Raw genomic sequence first — 24,221 nt, 5'->3', positions numbered from 1 at the left:
AGTGTTTGAAAGGCACAAGGCTGAAATCTATTCCGTTTTGAATGTGTGGTTCACAGTTTTGACAGCAGTGTGTTAGCATTTGAACAAAGTGCTGTAAATCCACAGTGTTGTGCAGGTTGTGGTTAAAGTCATGGGATAAGTGTGTTTTGAAAACTGTGTTCAAGCAATGAAAAACGAACTAGAGTTTGGTCCACATGAACTGCTGCTGTGCAGACTGTAGTTAGAGTTTTGCACATGTGACTCCAGTTGTGTCCACTGTCGTTTAGCAATCGAAAAAAAATGTAAATAACATTCTTAGAATGTTCTTTGAGAGTTACTAATGTTTTCTTGTGATTTTTATGGAAAGTTTTCGAAATGTTCTGAGAACATAGCTTTATATAGACCCATCAGGAAACCTGCAAAAAGCGTAATGCTGAAGTACTGAAATTCCCACAGAAGAACATTGTTTCTTAACGTTCTCTGAACAATTTGAGAACATTACTTTAAATTGAATCATGTGGAAACGTGTAGGAAACATTATGCTGAAGTACTGAAATTCCCCCTAAGAACCATATGGTTCTCAGAACATTGTGTGCTACCTGGGTGTCCTGTACCATTCTCAGAACATTGATGGAAGGTTGTATGCAAAATAACCACAGGATAACCATGCTCTCACCAAGATCTAAGAAACATATGGTTCTCAGAACGTTATGTGCTAGCTGGCTATAGCTTAGATTCATATGTTCTAAACTTTAAAACTAGAGCAGATTTTCTTTCCATCTACATAATTGTCCTGTATTTATCTCCCATTGCATTCCATTTGAGTGACAAACAAAGGCTGTATGTATCAAGTGTCTCAGAGTAGGATTGCTGATCGAGGATCAGTTTAGCCTTTTAAATCATAATAAATAAGATCACATAGACATGGGGGACCTGATCCCAGATCTGCACGCCTACTCTGATGCATTTGATACATATGGCCCCTGATGAGGGTTAACGTTCCTATTGTCTTGTCAGTCACACCAGAAAGAGTACCTGATTCATACAGGCACACAGAAACACTACTCCATCACTTTTGATTCAGGAAAAAAATAGTTAAATATTATTTTTATATCCAAAGGAGAACATTAACATTAGACATTCCAGAATCACAAAGTCCTTCTTCATTAACCCCTCATTTAAAAATATCTCATATCTATCTTCAAGAATCATGACACGTCTCAGTTAGAGTCATCTCAGTGTCGTTTGGGCTTTTGTCCCCAGCACGACACGCCTGATCAGTGGATTCAGAGAGAGGTGTCACATCCAGCCTAGCTATGTGACATGAAAGAGACCCTTCCAGAGATGAAGGACAAATAACTGTCAAGGTGATAATGGTTCAGCATAAACATAGCAGATGAATTAGCAAACTAGGTGAGAGAGGGTAAGGCCTTGATGGGCCTCTATCGAATTCATAATTAGCGAATGTGAAATATATTCAATTTATCATCATATATTGTCAACTAGAAAGAAACCATGTGTGTGTGTGTGTGTGTGTGTGTGTGTGTGTGTGTGTGTGTGTGTGTGTGTGTGTGTGTGTGTGTGTGTGTGTGTGTGTGTGTGTGTGCGTGCGTGCGTGCGTGTGTGTGTGTGTGTGTGAGTCTATCAACAAAGAGACTGATATAAGAAAGGAGGAGTCTCCCAGTGGCCCCTGCAGCAGGTCTCTAAGAGAACATTATCAATACAAAAGGAAAGACATTTTCTATTAGAGATGAAGACCAAAATGGTGTCACTCAGAGAGACACACAACAACATGTCAGTTTGTTAATATGAGCATCTCCATCAAATCCCTCAATCAAGTCTGAGACGCCAAACAAAACCGAAATTACATGCTGATGATCTGGAAACACAGGATATGCAGAAATATACTGATTATTTTTTTGTCTCCACATTTCAATCACTCTCTGATTCACTCTTTCTCTCTAGGTACTGAGGTTCTCTCTCTCTCTCTCAATTCAATTCAATTCAATTCAAGGGCTTTATTGGCATGGGAAACATGTGTTAACATTGCCAAAGCAAGTGAGGTAGACAACATACAAAGTGAATATATAAAGTGAAAAACAACAAAAATTAACAGTAAACATTACACATAGAGGTTTCAAAACAGTAAAGACATTACAAATGTCATATTATATATATGTACAGTGTTTTAACAATGTACAAATGGTTAAAGGACACAATATAAAATAAATAAACATAAATATGGGTTGTATTTACAATGGTGTTTGTTCTACACTGGTTGCCCTTTTCTCGTGGCAACAGGTCACAAATCTTGCTGCTGTGATGGCACACTGTGGAATTTCACCCAGTAGATATGGGAGTTTTTCAAAATTGGATTTGTTTTCGAATTCTTTGTGGATCTGTGTAATCTGAGGGAAATATGTCTCTCTAATATGGTCATACATTGGGCAGGAGGTTAGGAAGTGCAGCTCAGTTTCCACCTCATTTTGTGGGCAGTGAGCACATAGCCTGTCTTCTCTTGAGAGCCATGTCTGCCTACGGCGGCCTTTCTCAATAGCAAGGCTATGCTCACTGAGTCTGTACATAGTCAAAGCTTTCCTTAATGTCTCTCTCTCTCTCTGTCTCTCTCTCTCTCTCTCTCTCTCTCTCTCTCTCTCTGTCTCTCTCTCTCTCTCTCTCTCTCTCTCTCTCTAGTCAAGCTTCGCTGGGGAGAGGGTATTTAATATGTTCCTAATACATCAGTTTTATAATTTCATTCACATCCGACCATAATTAGTGTACATAAATTGAGATCACAGATCGGAGTGGTTTTGCATTTGGTTGCATTTCCTTACTGTTTCATGGTGGTGAAGCAAATTAACTGGTGAGAAGTGGAACCCATCAGACAGGAATACTTTATAATGTCATTGGTGAGTGTGTGGTAGAGACCTGTAGTTGACAACTGTGTTACTTTGTCAGGGACAGCATTGAATAGGAGGCAAGGGATATAGGCCTTCCAAGCTGAGTGACACTGTTTTTCTATTTAACTTATATTGGATGTTGGGTAACGGATTAACTGATTAAACACCACACTATTTTTTTGGTTCCAGGTAGAACACTTTCGGGTTCCATGTAGAATCCTTTCCACAGAGGGCTCTACATGGAACCCAAAAGGGTTCTACCTGGAACCAAAAAAGGGTTGTACCAAGAACCAAAAAGGGTTCTCCTATGGCGACAGCCGAAGAACCCTTTTGGATCCCTTTTTTCTAAGAGTGCATAGTAATGAGTACTGGTGGATATGTTGACATTGTTGTTAGTGGCCTATTAATATGTTCCATTAGGCCCATCATTTAGAAACCAGGTCATGTGTGACTAATTTCGCGCTGAAACACACCTGGCTGAAGACTTTTTGACAATTGACAGTAACAAGCTCATTTCGATTTTAGGTCTATAAATCGATATACCTCCTTTTAGTTTTACAATAAATTTGGTATGATATTTATTTATTCAACCTTTGGTTTAATATTGACAATAAATGGGAGACATTTGTTGGTAAATACCGTAGCCTAGTCAGACTGGTAGTGAGTTGTTGAATTATTAGTTTGTTTGCATAAACCCCAGAAGTGGAAATATGTCCCCAAGACAAAAACAGATTTGTAGTTGGCCATTTCAATTGTGGAGAAAATAACAATGTTGTGTGAGTAAATTGATACCGAGTTGTTCATGATAAAGTTATGAACATGTAAAAGGATGACAGTCCTGTTCACGTGCTGAACTGTAGCTCACACGCTGAACTGTGAACTGTTGCTCACAGCTAAACTGTCAAACTGTCCTAACTTGCAAGGATTCCAACAACTTTAACCACAGTAGGGATGCTCTGGAATTGTTTAAAAAAAATCATGTTACGAAGGTAATCGAACAAATTGCGTTTTAACGTTAATAACCTTCAGTATAAAATCTTCTGTTACTCAAATAAATAAGGATTCTAAGTTGGCCTATTGAATATTAGTCATAGCCTACTAAATTAATAAAACAATTGCCTTCATCCATACTGTATATGTGTGACTCACAGCCAAAATGGAGCATATCTCATTTGTGTCCACCTCCTCTATGGAGAGTTGTTGCCAAGCATCCACCAATGTGTCTGGTACACACAGATAATGGTATGGTCCGTTCTGTCAGAGGAGAATGGTACAATCCGTTTTGCCAGAGGGGAATGGTAAGGTCTGTTCAGTCAGAGGAGAATGGTATGGTCCGTTCTGCCAGAAGAGAATGATACGGTCCATTCTAACAGGGGAGAATGGTACGGTCCATTCTGCCAGAGGATAAAGGTTCAGTCCGTTCAGTCAGATGAGAATGTTACGATACGTTCTGTGAAGGGAGAATAGTACAGTCCGTTCTGTCAGAGAAGAATGGTACAGTCCATTCAGTCAGAAGAGAATGGTACAGTCCGTTCTGTCAGAGGAGAATGGTACAGTCCATTCTGTCAGAGGAGAATGGTACAGTCCTTTCAGTCAGAGGAGAATGGTACAGTCTGTTCAGTCAGAGGAGAATGGTATGGTCCGTTCTGCCAGAGGAAAGTGGTACGGTCCGGTCTGTCAGATGAGAATGGTACGGTCCGTTCTCTCAGAGGATAAAGGTTCAGTCCGTTCAGTCAGAGGAGAATGTTACGATACGTTCTGTGAAGGGAGAATAGTACAGTCCGTTCTGTCAGAAGAGAATGGTATTTTCCCTTCTTTTAGAGGAGAATGGTACAGTCCATTCTGTCAGAGGAGAATGGTACAGTCCGTTCAGTCAGAGGAGAATGGTACAGTCTGTTCAGTCAGAGGAGAATAGTATGGTCCGTTCAGCCAGAGGAAAATGGTACGGTCCGGTCTGTCAGATGAGAATGGTACGGTCCGTTCTCTCAGTGGAGAATGGTACGGTCCATTCTGTCAAAGGAGAATGGTACGGTCCGTTCAGCCAGAGGAAAATGGTACGGTCCGGTCTGTCAGATGAGAATGGTATGGTCCGTTCTCTCAGTGGAGAATGGTACGGTCCATTCTGTCAAAGGAGAATGGTACAGTCCGTTCAGTCAGAGGAGAATGGTACAATCTGTTCAGTCAGAGTAGAATGGTACAGTCCATTCTGTCAGAGGAGAATGGTACAGTCCGTTCAGTCAGAAGAGAATGGTACAGTCCATTCTGTCAGAGGAGAATGGTACAATACGTTCTGTGAAGAGAGAATAGTACAGTCCGTTCTGTCAGAGGAGAATGGTACAGTCTGTTCTGTCAGAGGAGAATGGTACAATATGTTCTGTCAGAGGAGAATGGCTAATCAGCTAATCAGAAGCTAGTCAGAAGCTAGCCAGAAGCTAGTTAGCTTCTTTCCTGGCTAATCGTTGGTATTCAGCTAACCACGGTTTGTGGTCATCAGCTATCCTTTAGCTCGAAAATCTATCGCCAGTTTTGTACGGCGCGGCTCGGACCGGAACATACCGGACCTATTTTTCTCTTCAACCGCAAGTTCTGGACATTTATACCTGGATCTCGCAGCTAGCTAGCTGCTATCCGTGTGACTATCGGCTTACGTCGATCCAGGAGCAAACATCAATTATTCCTGAGCTAGCCAGCTGAAGAGTTCTATCAGCCACTCCTGGGCTACAATCACCTATCCGGACCCGTTTTTACTGCCAACGCGGAGCCCCACCGGGCCTTCACAACTGGACTACCGACGTTATCTGCCTGTGGAGTTATCCAGCTGGCTCCTCCGTCGCAACGTTACGTCAACGCCCATCTGCGGCATGCTAATCATTAGCTGTCTTATCGGCTGCTATCTGAATAGATCTATCGGACAATTTTTTTTCTTTTTTTCTTGGGCCTCTATAACAATATCAATTTTTTTTGCCGAATTGGATTGATCCCCTCTACCACACGGAACCCCACTAATCCTACCGACGGAAACGCACGAGGTGGCTAAAAACAGACCTCCATCCTATGCTAGCTTGCTACCAATGGCCCGGCTAGCTGTCTGAATCGTCGTGACCCCAACCAACCTCACTACTCACTGGACCCTTATGATCACTCGACTAAACTTGCCTCTCCTTAATGTCAATATGCCTTGTCCATTGCTGTTCTGGTTAGTGTTTATTGGCTTATTTCACTGTAGAGCCTCTAGTCCTGCTCACTATACCTTATCCAACCTATTAGATCCACCACCCACACATGCAATGACATCTCCTGGTTTCAATTATGTTTCTAGAGACAATATCTCATCATCACTCAATACCTAGGTTTACCTCCACTGTATTCACATCTTACCATACCTTTGTCCGTACATTATACCTTGAAGCTATTTCATTGCCCCCAGAAACCTCCTTTTACTCTCTGTTCCAGACATTCTAGACAACCAATTCTCATTGCTTTTAGCCGTACCCTTATCCTACTCCTCCTCTTTTCCTCTGGTGATGTAGAGGTGAATCCAGGCCCTGCAGTGCCTAGCTCCACTCCTATTCCACAGGCGCTCTCTTTTGATGACTTCTGTAACCGTAATAGCCTTGGTTTCATGCATGTTAACATTAGAAGCTTCCTCCCTAAGTTTGTTTTATTCACTGCTTTAGCACACTCTGCCAACCCGGATGTTCTAGCTGTGTCTAACTACAACATTTTCGGACAAGATAGAACTGCCAAAGGGGGCGGTGTTGCAATCTACTGCAAAGATTGCCTGCAGAGTTATGTCCTACTATCCAGATCTTGTACCCAAACAATTTGAACTTCTACTTTTAAAAATCCACCTCTTTAAAAACAAGTCTCTCACCGTTGCCGCCTGCTATAGACCACCCTCTGCCCCCAGCTGTGCTCTGGACACCATATGTGAACGGATTGCCCCCCATCTATCTTCAGAGCTCATGCTGCTAGGCGACCTAAACTGGAACATGCTTAACACCCCAGCCATCCTACAATCTAAGCTTGATACCCTCAATCTCACACAAATGATCAATGAACCTACCAGGTACCTCCCCGAAGCCGGAAACACGGTCACCCTCATAGATATCATCCTAACCAACTTGCCCTCTAAATACACCTCTGCTGTCTTCAACCAAGATCTCAGCGATCACTGCCTCATTGCCTGCATCCGTAATGGGTCAGCGGTCAAACGACCTCCACTCATCACTGTCAAACGCTCCCTGAAACACTTCAGTGAGCAGGCCTTTCTAATCGACCTGGCCGGGGTATCCTGGAAGAATATTGATCTCATCCCGTCAGTAGAGTATGCCTGTTTTTTTTTTTTAAATGCCTTCCTAACCATCTTAAATAAGCATGCCCCATTCAAGAAATTTAGAACCAGGAACAGATATAGCCCCTGGTTCTCCCCAGACCTGACTGCCCTTAACTAACACAAAACATCCTATGGCGTTCTGCATTAGCATCGAACAGCCCCCGTGATATGCAGCTTTTCAGGGAAGCTAGAAACCAATATACACAGGCAGTTAGAAAAGCCAAGGCTAGATTTTTCAAGCAGAAATTTGCTTCCTGCAACACTAACTCAAAAAAGTTCTGGGACACTGTAAAGTCCATGAAGAATAAGAACACCTCCTCCCAGCTGCCCACTGCACTGAAGCTAGGAAACACTATCACCACTGATAAATCCACTATAATTGAGAATTTCAACAAGCATTTTTCTACGGTTGGCCATGCTTTCCACCTGGCTATCCCTACCCCGGTCAACAGCACAGCAACCCCCACAGCAACTAGCCCAAGCCTTCCCCATTTCTCCTTCTCCCAAATCCAGTCAGCTGATGTTCTGAAAGAGCTGCAAAATCTGGACCCCTACAAATCAGCCGGGCTAGACAATCTGGACCCTTTCTTTCTAAAATTATCTGCCGAAATTGGATACCACGAAATTGGGGAGAAAAAGGGGTAAAATAAAAAAGACAAAAAGCAGAAAAAAAAGAAAAGAAAGGCAGGGTAGGATAGATATAGGTCTGTAGCAGTTTGGGAATCTCAGATGACATGAAAGAGAGGTTTCGTGTCGTCTGAGATTCCCAAAGATTGGAAAGCAGCTGCGGTCATCCCCCCCTTCAAAGGGGGGGACACCCCCTGCCTTTCTTTTATTTTTTTATTTTATTTTTTACCCCTTTTTAGTAGCTACTATCTTGTCTCATCGCTACAACTCCCGTACGGGCTCGGGAGAGACGGGAGGTTGAAAGTCATGCGTCCTCCGATACACAACCCAACCAAGCCGCACTGCTTCTTAACACAGCGCCATCCAACCCGGAAGCCAGCCGCACCAATGTGTCGGAGGAAACACTGTGCACCTCGCTTCATACTCGTCGCCAAACCCACTGGCTCCATGTCATCTACATGACCCTGCTAGGTAAAGTCCCCCCTTATCTCAGCTCACTGGTCACCATAGCATCACCCACCTGTAGCACGTGCTCCAGCAGGTATATCTCTCTGGTCACCCCCAAAACCAATTCTTTCTTTGGCCGCCTCCTTCCAGTTCTCTGCTGCCAATGACTGGAACGAACTACAAAAATCTCTGAAACTGGAAACACTTATCTCCCTCACTAGCTTTAAGCACCAACTGTCAGAGCAGCTCACAGATTACTGCACCTGTACATAGCTCATCTATAATTTAGCCCAAACAACTACCTCTTTCCCTACTGTATTTATTTTATTTTATTTATTTATTTATTTTGCTCCTTTTGCACCCCATTATTTTTTATTTATACTTTGCACAATCTTCCATTGCAAATCTACCATTACAGTGTTTTACTTGCTATATTGTATTTACTTTGCCACCATGGCCTTTTTTTGCCTCTCTTATCTCACCTCATTTGCTTACATCGTATATAGACTTGTTTCTACTGTATTATTGACTGTATGTTTGTTTTACTCCATGTGTAACTCTGTGTTGTTGTATGTGTCGAACTGCTTTGCTTTATCTTGGCCAGGTCGCAATTGTAAATGAGAACTTGTTCTCAACTTGCCTACCTGGTTAAATAAAGGTAAAAAAAATAAGGGAGAATGGTACAGTCCGTTCTGTCAGAGGAGAATGGTACAGTCCGTTCAGTCAGAGGAGAATGGTACAGTCCGTTCAGTCAGAGGAGAATGGTACAGTCCATTCTGTCAGAGGGGAATGTTACAGTCCGTTCTGTCAGAGGAGAATTGTGTACCAGTGTACCTGGCTTGGAGCAGATAAATGGTCTGTCTGTTTCTGTATAATAGAAGCCCAGCAGTGGTGAGGTCCTGCGGGCCGTGGCTTTTGTTGCATTAAACACCTAAACCGGTGGCAGGATCCAAGCCTGTTTTAAAAACTATATTCAGGTGCAACAATGGGGATGTCAAAAGTTTTTTTCTTCAGATTTTTCAGGGGCTGCTGCAGCACCCTTAGCACCCTTACTTCCCACGACTATGGAGGACAGAGTATTGTTCTCCTTTTGAAAAACTGCACATTCCAAACCAGAATAAGTCAAAGGCCCAGTTATGATAGTGATCCTATACCGTCTCTTGCGTTATTAGATTTGTCACACAGCAGAGAAACTAACTGACATGGCAACATTGCAATAACACTTCTCTGGTGCCCGTTTTAATATATTTCCAATTCGCCAATGTGTCTAGAGTTCAGGCAACTATTGCCATATTTCCCATGTAATGTAGACACTAACCACAGCCCAGATAGGCTTATAAGACACAAAGAGGATGATTCCCAAAAGACATCCCTCAGATGTGACCTCAGTGCTCTCCGCATTTCTGCTATTAATGGAAAGCAAATCAGGGTTGTGTTCAATAGGCACAAAATGGAAGAAAATGCAGTGAAACAACAAGGTAATAGCGGGACTTGTTGAATAAAAAAAACACTTGTTTTTAAAAATGTGCTACATTGTGCCCTAATGAACACAACCCAGGAGATACCTGGGAATTCACCAGGCAGTGCAGGAGTATCACAGAAAGAATGCACAAAAACAGCTACAGTGGAACGACAATCGATCATACAGTGTTGGTGTTACTGTACATCACTGGGATTCAGCAGATTCTATATGTGTTGTTTCCCTTAGTGTTACAAGATTCCATGGATGAAACCATTTACAATTCTTTCTCCCCCTCAGAGCACCTGCTTGCTGCCCCCCTGTACCTGCTCGTTGCTACAGCCCAGGCCTGGTCCCTGGTCATGCAGGAAGTAGCTGAAGCTGAACCAGCTTATCTGTGCTGGGCTGGACCCTCCGGGACCGGGGGCTTCTGCCGCCATATGGCTGACCCAGGCCCTGGAGCCTTCCCTGGGGCGAGCCGTGCCTCAGCTCTGCCTGGATCAGAGCGAGGACTGGCGCTCCAGGAAAAAGAGTCTCTGACTCTCCATATCCCCCCTCCTCTACCCCAGCGTGACAACACAGATGTTGTGTTTCAGCAAATTCCGTAAAGTGTGGAAATAGTGGATAGAAAGAGAGAAGAGAGGAAGGGGGGAGAGAGGGGGAAATGGAACCATGGGAAGAGGTTAATTTGGATGCATCAACCCTTTAACATGCTTCGTTTCCCAGTCGATCACAGCATATCACAGGAGACGTCATGTGGTAAACCTGGTTTGTATTCCTGTGCCAGGTGTAGAACAGAACTCCCTGGTAATGCCACAGTTTGGCAGTGGTGCATAGATGGATGCTCTACTGGAATCCCTACCGGTGACAGTATGCAACACAACATACATTACCTTGTGGGAGACACATGCTCTTTCCAGCTGTTTTGGTTTCAAAAGAGCCCCAGTGTAAAATAATAACCAGCCTGACATTGTGAATATGCCTTTCCCCCTGTTTTGAATGCATGGTGTGCCAATATTTGCATGGATTTTCTCTCCAAAGGCAACAAAAGGGGAGAGAAAGAGAGAGACAGGGAGGAAAAATGTCAACAGCTTTTTAACCAGCAAAAGATACATCTAAATGTGCTTCACATCTCCATCACCCTGCCAGGCCTCTCATCCCTCCATGCATCCCTCCGTTCATCCCTCCATTCATCCCTCTGTTCATCCTTCATTCTCTGGGCCTCCTGGAGGGCAGGATGATGGAGGGGGTTCTGTTGCCTTTTATCCCACAAGCCTAGCTCTCTCTCTCTGCCCCCCCCCCCCCTCTCTCTATCTTTGTCTCTCTCTCTCTCTCCCTACGTCCCTCTCTCTTTCTCTCCCTCCCTCTCTCTCCCGCCCCCCCTCTCTCTCTTTCTCTCTCTCTTCCTCCCTCTCTCCCCCTCTCTCTCTCCCCCGCCCTCTCTCTCTCTCTCTCTCTCTCTGTCTCGCTCTCTCTCTGTCTCGCTCCCTCTCGCTCTCTCTGTCTCTCTCTCTCTCTCTCAGAGATGAACTGCAGAGGTAGACTGAGTGAAAGAGAAAGGAAGAGAAGGGAGGTGACACTAACACACATCCACCCCCCAAGCACCATGAGGCCATAGCAGGTAGGGGTGAGTAAGGATATGAGACAGAGAGAGAGAGAGAGAGAGAGAGAGAGAGAGAGAGAGAGAGAGAGAGAGAGAGAGAGAGAGAGAGAGAGAGAGAGAGAGAGAGAGAGAGAGAGAGAGAGTCATTATTTGCCAGCCTAAGGGATGTGGTCGCAACACGGGCCAGATGGTATACCAACAACAGACTGAAAAAGGCCAACCTATTAGAATCCTCTGTAGCATTACTGGTTTGCTATCAAAGACCTGCAAAGGCCTTCTACTCAGTACTACCTTGTTATCTAATTTGTGTGTGTTTATTAAACACATATGTATGCATCCCTTGACTGTGGGACTTGAGGCACCGCCACCATTTGCATTTTGGAGTACACAAGGGGTGCCCATAGAATGCATAGTGTTTAACATGTCTGAGAACATGTCAACAAATAGTCTTCCATAAAAGAGAAGAACAAAATAAAATCTTCAACTATAGTAACGTATACGCTGTCCATTATCAAACAATATCAAACAAAGAAATCAAATTGAACAAGGAGATGATTTACTATTTTGGTCATGTGTGCTTGTACTGAGCAATTTACTAGTGTATACATTTTGTATGTCTGCAATGTCGTCACAGACCGTAAACAGACAGGAAATAAAGATGCATATCTTATCAAAATAATAATCTAATTACTGAGACACATAGTAGTTGCTAATATCTCTAGAGTAGTAGTAGTAGTAGTAGTAGTAGTAGTGACAGTGATAGTTGTGTTAGCAACAGCAGCATCAGCAGCAGTATTGAATCTGGCCGCTGACGGTATCTTATAACATTTATGTGGTTTGCAGGGACACCTATTGGTCAGACATGCAAACTGCAATCTCTCCATTTAAAGTTTAGACATGATATATACTGTGTATAAAACATTAAGGACACCTGCTCTTTTGTTGAATCCAGGTGAAAGCTATGATCCCTTATTGATGTCACTTGTTAAATCCACTTCAATCAGTGTAGATGAAGGGGAGGAGACAGGTTAGAGAATGATTTTTATGCCTTGATACAATTGAGACATTCATTGTGTATGTGTGCCATTCAGAGGGTGAATGGGCAAGACAACATATGTGTGTACCAAGAATGGTCCATCCCCCAAAGGATCTCCAGACAACTTAACACAACTGTGGGTGGCGTTGAATTCTTGATACACACGGGAAACTGTTGAGCTTGAAAAACCGAGCAGCGTTGCAATTCTTGACACAAACCAGTGCTTCTGGCACCAACTACCATACCCCGTTCAAAGGCACTTAAATCCTTCTTTAACATCTACACTGATTGAATTGGATTTAACAAGTGACATCAATAAGGGATCAATAGCTTTCACCTGGATTCACCTGGTCAGTCTACTCCATTGAAAAAGTAGGTGTTCATAATGAACACTCAGTGTTTTTGTACAGAGTGTATAGTACTGTAAGAATGGCCCACAATCAACTTCATTCCTTATAATGTCATGAGCTGCGTTTGTTAGTGTTGAATAAAAAAACGTTTGTCATACATAATGAATTGCAATTAAAATGTTTTTCATATTCAACCCCTTAATGAGGTCTAGAGTTCTTAAACTTTTAACGCAAAAAAAAAATGGTCACAAACCAAGCAATCAAGTCAGGGTGTAAAGAATACATTAAAATACGGAATTAGTACCTTAGGACATACTAATTAATCATGCATTAAAGATAATCATTATTGGTTTATAAACAGCAGCATTTCAAGAAGCCACCAGCGTACTATTAAAGTCCCAGGATATGCAACAGTGAGTAATATTGCAATGGCGGACTTGCCAAAAGATGGCTGCCTCCATGAGCTTACCACAAATGCCTCTTTTGTTAACTTTGCTGTGTTATAGATTTCTCTGTGTTACTCTTTTTCTGGTGTGGCCATTAGCACAGTATATCTCAATTCTAGCTCCAAGACGTCGGCAATTTAAATAAAATAAAAAACAGAGAAAGTAGATTGTGTGGATTTATTGGTGCGTTGAACCAGAGTTTAAAAACTCTGTGGATAAAACAACGACCTCTGTTCTCTGACATATTTATACAAATTCATGACCGAAAAAATGACCGGGCCAGAAAAAATCCAACAGCAGCATTGAATTCACAGATGAAGACATTTGGCATTACATTTCAAGACTAAAGTGAATGTGCAACTGTGAATGGACCATTTCAACATTTTGGTCCATGTGTGACATTTTGGGGAAATATTCCAATTCTGTTTTATAGTTGAAGTGGGAATTCCTCTGGCAGTTAGCCAGACAGGTGAAGAGGAATTCTGTCCCACAATGCAGTGTTCTTTCTTATTTATGACTCGTTCCAATTGCGTAGTTCAAAAAGTAACTGAAAGAAAGTCAGCTTATGTGCTTTTGGTAGTAGCTATGTAAATGAGTATTGAGTTCATGTCTCCTCTTGTTAACCAGTGAAATTGGGACCAACACTGGGTAGGAGTGGGAGAAGTGGGAGAAGTGGGAGGAGTGGGAGAAGTGGGAGAAGGACTAGAAAAACATAAGAGAGGGAAGGGGAAAAAAGTAGTCTCTCACACTGAAGGCATAAATAACCCTTTAATGTTTTCAACTCATTTTTCTGTTCATTTCCATGGTGCTCAACAGGTGTGGTTTGCCAACCATTAAGTTCTCCTTAGCAGCAAAAAGACTCTCCTTACGGTTCAAGCCTCACCTTTCATGGCTTCCCAGCTACCTTTGAAAGAACATGTATACAATAAATGGAATAATTCATGAAGTGTCATTAAAAATGAAAAGTTTTTTCTCCTTTAGACTTGGGATGTGTTTTGAAATGATATATAATGGACTGGAGACGTTCAGAAGAAGTTTCTTCCAACCAAACCTCCTCTAGCTATGATGGGATCCAGAGACAGACGTGGGGAATGAATCCCCCTTTGCCTTTACGCAGGAGAGGAGAGGGGCACCAGAGCTTTAATTATGTGGAAGAACCAGGGTCATTATTATGGATAAGGGGCTCCGCACATTCTTCCGTCCCAGTTCCCTGTCCCCAGCCAAGACACTTTGCTCCGCGTCGGCCCCTCCTCTCACATGTCACAAACGAGCCGCTGCCTTGTTACAGAGACACAGGTTAACTGGGACAGACACAGTCTGACAGATGATGGTGAATTGTAATTAGGCTACTGTGTGTAGGAGTGTGGGGTTAATACAGGACAATTTCAGAATTGTTAAAACTGTAAAAAAAAAAATATATATATATATATATATATCATTACACTCTTGGATAAAGTATTTATTTTTAGGGGAATATTAGTAGAAATGTCACAAATAGGGAGGTTCAAGACCCTCGTATGACATCACAGTAAAATGGCTGGATGGACTGCAATAGGTAAATGATATTATACTGTGAAAGATGGGTTGATCTGTGAACATCGTAGAGTAAAGAGCCAAATAAATGGTGCATTGGTCGCTGTGGGTGAAAATCCAGCACTTGCAGAGAGAGGAAATGAGAAATATATATATAATTAGTTAACTACATGTACTGTACATGTGAGAGAAAATAGCTGTAAGTAGCAGTAGAAGTATTGTTGTCCGCTAGTTTACTCCAATCAGGGGAAGGCTGAGAGGGTTGGGAAAACAATCAAATCAAAAAATGGGGGCAGCCCTGCCTCGCCCCCACCCCCCCCCCAGCCCTGCCTCGCCCCCACCCCCAAAACACGATCTAAAATGGTTGTAAATAAAATCTATAAATGTTTGAAATTGTTGATTTTTACCGTAATGGTAAAGGATTGTACCTCTATGTTGCAGTTTTATCCTAGGGATGATTTTTTTATTCTAATTTTGGGTAAAATACGCAACATAAGTGCTCAATTGGGTCAAAGAGATTTAAACCCATGCACGGGTACATATCTTCCTAGTGCACATATGATTAACATCACGCTGAAAAGGTTTTCATCCCACTCACAGAAGTGATCTAATGGCATATCATGACTGTACTCTACCATCCACGCATTTCATCCTGATATAGAATACAAGCTAATTGAAAACCAGTAGTGGGGTACGGTCATTGTTCGAAGAAAACAATGGGTTTTAACATTGTAAAAGAAATATCTGTCACATTCAACTCCTCTCAGTTCTAAACCGTCTCAATTATTCATTAATATGAAATTGTGTTTGTCTCAAGTGGAACCGTGTGATTTTCTCCTGTGACACACAAACATAGTTTGGCCCTCTCAGGGGCCCATAGTGACTCCTGTGCCAATTCTCTCTGAAGACCCAAATTGTTTAGGAATCCATTTCCCACAAGGACGTTTTGAAAACCCTGATTTGTCCCTCATCCTAGGACCATTTGTATTACAGAAGACTGGGATGAATAATACATTGTGTATGTTGGAGCTAAAGGAAGGAAAACGGGAATACGAACACATGATCTGCTCTGTGTTAGATAGAAACATCTCATTGCATTATCGAGTCATGTTGTATACTCACGGATAATACGAATAGTATGAATAATGATAAGAGGAGTCAGAAAAATCCAACCCGCAGAAATTGTAGAACACATTAGTTGGCCATGTAGGCAAAATGATTACGATTCAGCCGTACTGTCGTTTCCTACTGTGAAAATACTTGATTGATTATTAATTAAAATGGTATTATATTACATTAAGTTATATATATCATATTATTTCAAATAGGATACATAAACCATGAACATTTACAGAATATTGTCAGAAGTAGCATGACCTTTCTTGTGAAAATATATATTTTTGAGTACATACTGTCAGTGTTTATACCTTAATATTTTTTTTTTCAGTAAATAGTTCTTTAAAGTCAGTCAACGTCACAGTAAGCTCCTCAGATCAATAAAGTACAGGACATGACCAGAGGTTACAGGTCCCCCTTCATCCCAAAGTATGAGAGGGGACACACTGATCCTTAGATATGCAAAATTTACAAAAGTATAAATCTACCTTGCAGATATCTTCAAAATTCATCCCTAATTTTACTTCTAGAATCAAATAAAATGAAAGTAATTATAATATGTGATTGGGTTCATTATTGGCTCTGAATCTTACCAAGGCAGCTATGTTGGGATCATAGAACAGGACAGAACGTGATGTCAAATATATTTAATGCGAGAGCCCAATTAATAAAATAATAGTGGCTTTGCAAATGACCCACAGTCGTTGAAATGTTCAACATGTTTGAACCTTTTCATATCAACTTGGATACTTTGATATCAACTGTACTTGTTTACATTTCAACATTGAAGGTGGCTTGTGGCAAACAAGAGATTTTGATGATTAGTTTGTGGCTGAAATGAGTCAAATAAAAAGGGAGAATTTTAGAGATAAGGCAAGAATTTACTGAAACGTATGTGCCATGCTAATGACTTGTTTAGAAATGCTTTTCTATATTATCTAATAGACTGTGGATTTATGCGACTTGTATGTGTATTTACATGCACTATATCAACAGTTGAATAAAAGGTGAATAAAAATTCAAATAAATTTCATGACTTCCCCCCCCTGCATTTGTAGTCGTTTCACATGTATTTTCCAAGCTATATATTGTTTGTCATCAAATCCATAAGCCAAACATAGGGTTATCCAAATATGAACCACGAGAATGATGGAATTACATGTATTCATGGGTTGAATAATATGAATATAAATCACGGGTATTCAACCCGGGGTCCGTTTTTTGCTAACGTATGATGGGGGTCCCTGGGGTCCCTGGGCAAGAAAAGGTTGAAGACCCCTAATGTAAATCATTCACTTATGTGCTGTACTGCAAAATGTATACTTGTGATATATTTGAGTCAGCGGTCTCTGACGATCAATCAATGATATTTGATCTACAAAATTGTTTTACCATTAATACAACACAGTATCATTACTGCAACAAATAAGGTAAATGTACCAATCATTGTTGTTACAGTATTTTTTATTTATTCTGCTATTTAAATCCAATAGCTTATGTATTTCTTTTTTGTCAGTAATTGCACAAGGCTGGGGGAAAATCTATAAAAATAACATTTGAGAGCACAAACCAAACAAACCAAACAAACCACATATTGTTCCTAGCTTTTTGTTGCTATTGTCAGCTTTTACTTATTAATTGAGAAGAATCCATAAAACGGGCTGAACGTTTGTTTCCTTTCACACTCTTTCATTATGAAATTCCTTCCTTCTCTCTTTTTCCGCTGCTGTTTCATGTTTTGGAAGGGATGACATGATGTCAGCTAATGGTTTGACATGGTCAAGTAATCACAGAGATTAAATGTGGGAATGACCTCTCTCAGCAGTTTTTCCACTGTTTTGTTCTATGAAATGCTGCACAGTGTGAATTCATACATAATTTGGGGCGGGCTTCTGTCGTGTGATCTTCAGTAAATGTCGTTCATTCGCATTCCAGTAAAAGGCTAGTGGATAACTTTAATAAAAGTCTATGAAATGAGAGAAAAGATTCCCTCGTAAAACAACACTCATCCATTTTAATGTCTGCAGAAAATTTCCATTTCTGGTTTCCCTTTTCTCTTTGTAATTGAGATTCATTTTTGCAGAAAACTAAATTAGTTTGAATAGTATAATTTGTAAATATATGTTAATTAACCCCCAATCCTACATATTCTGCACTGTTCAACAGAGAAATGAACAGAGCCAAATTAAATTCAAACTTACCTGTAAGGCACATAGACATATCTTATTAAGGCTCTAGTCTATGAATTAAGGCAAATAAAAACACTGGCTCATAGTTGACTTTTTTCGCTTACTCAGTTGTTCTAAGGAAGAACAAGAAGGCTGGGGTCTTAATTGCATTGTCGTTAGTGGGTCTAATAATTGCCAAGGGACATTTGGGCTTCTGTGAACCTACACAGGGTTGCGTCCCAAATGGAACCCTATTCCATGAATGGTGCCCTACTTCTGAGCAGAGCTGGTCAAAAGTAGTGCACTATATTGGGATTAGAGTGCCATTTGGGACAGAGATTATGAGAATGCCGTATACCCCTGTATGCAAGTGGATATAAAACCTGAAGAAGCAACCCACAGGAAGAGGATGGCCCAACCACTGCTTTCTAATTGAAAGAGAGATTAATCAAGTAGTTGCAGTTTGTTCTCCCTAAGGGTTGTATTTTAATCATGTTGGAGACACTAGGGTTCATGTGTGGACATTTCTGCCCTCGCGGAAAGACCCACAAAACTTAAAAGGCTTGTCTTAAAAGATCCCTGAATTGGTGCAGTTACTAGTCTTCTATAATTTACTGATAATTGTACGGAGATCAAATGTTAATAGAAAAAGTATATCGTCACTTTGTGAAATATCACCTGGTGGACTCTGCTTAGGGAAATGGGTCCCGAATGAGTGAGGAAGGAAAGAAATGAACATATAAAAGACATGAAGTCCTCAGAAATGGAGAAGACGATGGTGGTGAAGAAGAGGATGTAGGATCATTAGAAATGTAGTTGCTACAGCTCCTGAAACATGATACATGGGTCAAGGTATAGGAAAGTGTGGCATCTACGACTACGCAAGCACTCCATACACACTCAACTGCTCTGCTCATCTGGTGCCATTGGTGCCCCATCCTTTTCTCCCAGAGTAATGCTTTCCAGCACTCCCCATGCTGTGAGCTAAACTGTGCTATGCTAGGCTAACCCCACAAGTCTCCACTTAAGCCAGTCATACTGACACTTTCCATGACCTAGTCTCCCCTGTTGTTTCCTCACAGTATCAAGGCTTTGAGGCAAACAGAACTCAAAGGCCTTATGGGGGATGCGGATGCCACTACCTCGGCTGATTATGGAATCCTAGTTGGCAGATACACTATAGTCTTGTCCCATAGGAACTGCCCATCATTAAACCCAAGACTAAATGACCTGGTATGACCGTATAATACTATTGAAGTTAAGGGGTTCTGAACAAAGTCAGCTTTAACTTTTGACAGCTCAAAAAAGTATTTTTTCTTTATTTTCTGGTCTTGCGTCAGCATCAATAGGGGAGAGAAGTGAAGGAAGGGTTTTTGTGGTGAATGTGGAGTTGATGAAATGTGGATCAAAGAGAGGCATAATCGTATTCCAGTGTATTTAAGAAAATACCCCGGACACCTAGCAGCTGGCTATCCAGGTCCCAAACGTTAATCAATTATTACTTATCCATGAGAATTCCATTCCCCGCAATCACAGACGGAGAAAGGGTTCAGATGTTTTTCAGTGCATCACACTTTTATAAACCATAAGAATGGTCATATGTTGCCTTCCCATCCGATGAAGCATATTCTTCTCGGAAGGGGATTGTTTCTGGTATGAAGCCACGCGGCCTCAGCCTGCCAATCTGCCATTGAAATTCTAATAAACCAATCATGGTCTTCTTTGTGGAAGAGGCAAGGTATTACGTCTGACCTATGACATCAACAGTCCCATCATGCCAATGGTAAGTGAATGTTCTAATTAAGCAATAGGGCACGAGGTGCTGTGGTATATGGCCAATAAACCACGCCTGAGGGCTGTTCTTTGCACGACGCAACGTGGAGTGCCTGAATACAGCCCTTAGCCGTGGTATATTGGCCATATACCACAAACTCGAAGTGCCTTAATGCTATTATAAACTGGTTACCAATGTAATTAGAGCAGTAAAAATACATGTTTTTGTCATACCCGTGTGTAATGAAACTCAGGGAGATAAAGGGTGTAGATTCATGCGCAGAGCACGGCAGGTGTTTATTTCGCCTTCGCAGAAGGCAGGAATCGGGGTCACAGGCAGGCAATGGTCATACACAGGTAGGCAAACAGGCAGGTGAATCAAGGCTAGGACTGAAGGCTATAACTGGTTCTCACAAACGAGCTAGGAAAAGGCTTAGTGGAGTCAAAACGAACAATACCTCACAAAGGCACAAACAGAATGGACTGAACTAAATAAGGAGCTGATGAGACCAGGTGAATAACTAACACAGGTGAAAACAATGAACAAAAAGGAAAGACAGGGCTACGAACAGAACACAAGGTTGACTAAGAAAATAAATACAGAACCTTACACCGTGGTAGACGGTCTGATATACCATGGCTGTCAGCCAATCAACATTGGGGACTCGAACCACCCAGTTTATGTGAATGATAAAACTCAAATTCCCCCAAAACATTATTTTCTGTAAAAAATATATATTTGGAATTATTCCAAAAAATGGTGGAATTCCAAGTAGGCCTAAAGTACACCAGGCATGTTTTTACATCATTTCAAAAGCACGCCTTCCATTTCTCGATAGATTCCTCGTAAGCAGCCCTCCTAAAAAGCAGTTAACCAGAGCCATTTATCAGTGATTAAGTTTCTCATAAACATTTACCTAATTGTAATTTAATTACACCCACTCCAACACATACATTTTTTGTTGGATACATTTCTCCCTTTGTTTTTCAATTAGTGTAAGAAAAAAGCCAAAATACATATTTGCATAAGTACAATTCATTATTAATTGTAATCAAATCATAGCCTTGCATTGCACTCTTGACCACCTGTTGGGCCCCACGCTAAATATTTCACAGCTTTCTGTTTTTTTCCTTTTCCCCCCTGTTCTTCTACGCCTCACTTTGATGTTTTTGTTCCACATTCTTCCCCTTTTCCATCCTCTGTGGAATAGCCTCTGAATAATCCTACAGTTTCTGCCTTTCATGCTCTGAAATTTAGCATTTTAACAGTTGTCTGGAGATCCCTTTTTCCTTCTGTGTGAAATATCATATTTAATGAAAGTGGAAGGCATAGAGAAGCAGTAAGTCTGTGCTAACCACACAGCAGCGAGGTCTCTGGGAGACTGATTAGCATCCCACAGTCGGTCGGCGCTAGGCACTGCTTCTCAATAATTAGAGGATGTGCTGGTTCGCAGCCGTGACTGCAACGGTCTTGATGCCGTTTCCCAGGACAGACGGCAATTATTACAGACCATACACTTCTTTATACGTTCTCTTAGCCCACTCAAAGCCCTCCAGTCACTCAAGATCTTTTCATTTTCAAAGGTCCGTTAATTTCCTGCAATCGTGTCACACAGGAGAGTGGCCAAGGCGGCTAAGATATGGCCCGTCGTGGGCCTGCATGCCAGTTCAGAGGGTGGCTACTCACTGTGGGGGTGTGTGGCACAATCAGACAGCCACTGAAGAGGACAGTGACCAATCAACCAAAAAGTTATCCCTCAATGGCCACAACTAAGACTCCACTGCAGTTACACAGGGTGTCCCCCAGGCCTCTGTGCTGGGCCCCTTACTCTTAATCATCTAAATCCTCCACTTATTATTACGTTTCAAATTCTGAAACAGATAAATGATTGGTAATTCAACTATGCAATCATGAGAGAAAAGGAAACAGTCCACATTTGTCCATATTTTCTCTGAAATCAATTGACAGACATATGATTCAACACATACTATAGTTGAATGCGGAAGAAGACTCAACTGCTGGGTCCCAATTGACCATAAAATCAAATCCACAGGATTTAAGTTCAATGTAAGAAGGATTGTTAGGTCACACATTTAAATGTGTATCTACTGCCACCTTGCAGTGAAAGACTACGTTGGGATAGATCCTTGTGTTACGGATGTCACATTGCTTGCTTAGCGAGTACCACTTCCCTCCAATTCAGCTCATATCTGGCAGGAACTCGGGACCTCTGCTTTGCGAACAAACGTGACGCCCTCCTTGACAACATTCCAACCGTTTGAACCCCACAAAGGGTACCAATTGGATGCCGTCCACGACATTTCAGGCTGGCTTTGGAGTGAGCTTACGGTGGTGCATCCTTTACTCTGTTACTCTTGCATCCTACAACCTTGGAAAGTCGAGGAACTAAGATGTAAAAGATGGGTACTCACTTTCTCAAGTGTTCAGTAAGGGTTCGATAACTTAGAGCGGTATGTAGGGCTGTAGGCTCATAGATACTAAGAGAGATGAGCAGCATAACCAGAGCTACATCCAGCAGCATTCACACCTACAAAGTGGAGTGTCAAGCTTAGGTTTCATAATGCGAGTACATTGGATATGGCTAAGTGTTTTCGCTTAACTCTGAATGTGCCAAACATCATTCTATGGCTTGGTCTCAAATTAACCCTGTCGTTTCCACGATCATGACTGTGTTTGATACAAAATAACATCATATTTAATCAACATTAAGGCAATTAAGGCAGTAATAATTAATTACAGCTTCTTATTCCCCAAAGGCATTGATCACGTGGAATCTTTTTTTTATTTTTAACTCATTACTCGTGCTCCTCAGGCATTCATTTAGTCACGATTATCGTACACAAATTAGAATGATTCCGATGCTAAGCTAATCATTACGACACACCACTCAGGACTTATAGATGTTTCCTTACTGGACCTGAGTCCATTAGGTCTTCTTCATGGCGCACAGAATTTATATTTCATATCAAGGCCCCTCTTTTTCCTAGCAGGTATAAATAGAAGCCTATATCGATCTCTCTCTAGATGATAGCTTTGATTCTTATTAGTGAGTGTTCTTTCACCTTCAGGCCTGGGAATCAGCTGTGAAATGTCACAGTGACAGTTTCAATTAGCCTCAGGAGCTCACCGTGGCAACCGTGGCAATAGCCAGGCCCCAAGGTCAGCTGGTGATGTAGCCTGTGACTTCTCTGTGTCGACCGGGTCCTGTCTGACGCCTCTAATGGGGCATCACAGGTAAACGAGGTGGCTGTGTCAGTGCCAGACAGCTACGGTACTGCCTGTCCTATTCTCAGGTCATTTCCATAAAAAAAATACACGGCACAATCAGACCGGCAGACAGTCAGACAGAGAAAGAGCACTGTTAGTTGTAGAGACCTTATGTTATCTTAACACGGCTATACCTGAATAGTATTCTCACATCTTAGAAACAAAATATGATCACAGAATATTCACATTGAGATATAACTTAATCTTTTGCAGTTAGAGATGGTTTTAGTCTAGGAAGCCATATGAAGAGATTACACATGCATAACCTGCAGTAATCTGCAACAGGTCTTCACGTAGGCCTACATTCTATTGTATTTATTTAACCAGCCTACGCTCCTCGTCAATAGACAGGTTTCCACTGTCCCAGGTTTATTCAACAAAAGCAATGTCGCAAATTATGCGACATGCGGAATGACAACGGCAGATATAGGAGAAATGATCTAAAGATCGACAACATTTTTATCTGTTCGACAGGGGTGGATTTTTCTTTTATCAAAATGTCTTTATTGCAACAGCTGACGGTGGAAACTGTGTTTTTCGAATAAATGATGATTGCCGAATACTTTTGAAGGTATGCAGGGCACGTGATGCAATCATGGAACTATAAGCTCCACTCCACATTTAATAGAAAATGCCTACTGCTTGCAGCCATCGTTTTTCTTTTCTTTGCAGGACAAGGATTGTCCTGACTTTCAAGAATGCCTGAATTGCTTCACCTTGCTTCTCTGGTTGGCTGGCAAGTTTCACCATCCAATTATTACAGATCTACAGGAGTGTAGGTTTCCCCATGGCACAGACCGTGGCGATACGTTGACACATGATAATTATTCGAATACGGCAAATATTAGTAAATTACTGCGTTCTATCCTTGCTGGCTTTGGGCAACCTGAGACATGAAACAGATAAGTGGGAGGGCATACAGGCTGTCGCCAATTTATTAATGTGCAATTTGCCTAAATGGTTCATGGAAAAACTTCAACCACTACATTATTTTTTTTTTTGGGGGGGGGGGGGGGGGTGACGTCATTACGTCCAGCTGTTTTCATCGACACAAGATTGTTAAATGGAAACTCTCCCTAGCAGACAATTGTTGAATCTATGTCCTATTCTAACTTTCTAAATGTCGACAGAAAATCAATGGACAAGTTAATGCCACATA

This window comes from Oncorhynchus clarkii, chromosome 10 (assembly GCF_045791955.1).
Source record: "Oncorhynchus clarkii lewisi isolate Uvic-CL-2024 chromosome 10, UVic_Ocla_1.0, whole genome shotgun sequence".
NCBI lineage: Eukaryota > Metazoa > Chordata > Actinopteri > Salmoniformes > Salmonidae > Oncorhynchus > Oncorhynchus clarkii.
Note: the sequence above shows the minus strand (reverse complement) of the source record.